A 2,078-nucleotide genomic window follows, 5' to 3' on the forward strand; every position below is an offset into this window, starting at 1 on the left:
CGCTAGCCACTGGAGTGCATTGACACAAGGAGAGTCACCAGCAGAGACCAAAGAGAAGAGGATGTCTCTCTCCACAAAGCCTATTCCAGAGTGATATAAGAAGCATCTGCTCTTTGATAATATTGGGGGACCTGAACAAATCTCTCAGTATTGGACAGATCGTCTAAGCAACAAATCAACAGAGTAACCATTACTCTTTCAGAAGGAGAGAAGAAATCTGGGGTTATCAGAGGTGGGAGGGGGGAGGGAGAGGAGGACAGGGAGAGATTGGACAAGGGGCATAAAGAGTAAGTATGATTTGTAACAATATATATGCTAGTAATATTGATTTGATCAACATATGCCAATGATGAACCCCCAAAATATGTACAATCAATTATAACTCAATAAAAATTAAAAAAAAAAAGAAAAAGAAAACAAATCCTAAAAGGAACCAGAAGAAAGACATGTTATATACAGAGGAACAAAGGTAAAAACAACAGCACATTTTTCATCAGAAACAATTTAAGCCAGAAAACAGTGAAACAACATCTTTAAAGGACTGAAAGAAAAAACTGTCAATCTGGGCAAACCCCATGGCTCACTTGGGAGAGTGTGGCGCTGGGAGCGCAGTGATGCTCCCGCCGCGGGTTCGGATCCTATATAGGGATGGCCGGTGCGCTCACTGGCTGAGCATGGTGTGGGTGACACCAAGCCAAGGGTTGTGATCCCCTTACCAGTCACAAAAAAGGACAAAAGAAAAAAAAAAAAGAAAGAAAAAACTGTCAATCTAATATTCTATACACAGCCAAAATATTTTCAAAAAGAAGACCTTTGCAGACATGCAGAAGCTGAAATAATTTATCACCAGTGGACCAACACTGCAATAAATGCTAAAGAAAGTCTTTCAGGTAGAAAGAAAATACCAGGTCTATAAGAAGAAATAGATAAAGATCTACATAAAGAAATGGATCTATATTAAAAAATGAAGAGACTGAAAAAGGTAACTATGTAGATAAATACATTTTTTCCCCATATTTTAAAAATCTCTTGATTCAAAAATCAAGGAATCAGGGCTGTCGGGGACAGCACAGTTCTGGTAACACTAAGGTCATGGGTTTGGATCCCCATATCTGCCAGCTGCCAAAACAAACAAACAAACAAATAAATAAATAAATAAAAATCAAGGAATCAGAGGAGGAATTAGAAAGCATTTTGAGCTGAATGAAAATAGAAATATGACATATCAAAATTTGAGAGTGATAACTAAAGTAGTACTTAGAGGGAAAATTATAGTACTAAACACTTATATTAGAAAAGAAGAAAGATCTCAAATAAATGATCTAAGCTTCCATCTTAGGAAACTGGAAGAAAAGAAGCAAGTGAAACACACATTAAACAGAAGAATAGGGGGCCGGCCCGGTGGCGCACTGGATAGTGCGCCGCTTGGGAAGTGTGGCAGCGCTCCCGCCCGAGGGTTCGGATCCCACATACAGACCGGTTCCCACTCACTGGCTGAGCGAGGGGCGGGGGCAACCCCGAGGGTTGCGATCCCGTTGCCAGTCCCGGTCCGGTACGGGGGCAACACTGAGGGTTGTGATCCGTTGCCGGACACGGAAAAAGACAAAAAGACAAAAAATAAAATAAAATAAAATAAAATAAACAGAAGAATAGAAATAATAAATATTAGAGCAGAACCACTATAATATGAAATAGGAAAACAATAGAAAAAAATCAAGAAAGTAAGCCCATTTGGAACAGTCATGAAAAAAAAAAAAAACCTAGGAATCAATTTAACCAAGGAGGTGAAAGATCTCTACAATGAGAACTACAAACCAGTACTGAAAGAAATTAAGGAAGACACAAGAAGATGGAAAGACACTCCATGCTCTTGGATTAGAAGAATCAACATTGTGAAAATGTCTATACTACCCAAAGCAATCTACAGATTTAATGCAATCCCAATCAAAATACCAATGACATTCTTCACAGAAGTGGGAAAAACAATCTTAACATTCATATGGAACAACAAAAGACCTCAAATAGCCAAAGCAATCCTGAGCAAAAAAAAAAAAAAAAAAAAAAAAAAAAAAAAAAAA

Source organism: Galeopterus variegatus, unplaced genomic scaffold (genome assembly GCF_000696425.1).
Source record: "Galeopterus variegatus unplaced genomic scaffold, G_variegatus-3.0.2 Scaffold1298, whole genome shotgun sequence".
NCBI lineage: Eukaryota > Metazoa > Chordata > Mammalia > Dermoptera > Cynocephalidae > Galeopterus > Galeopterus variegatus.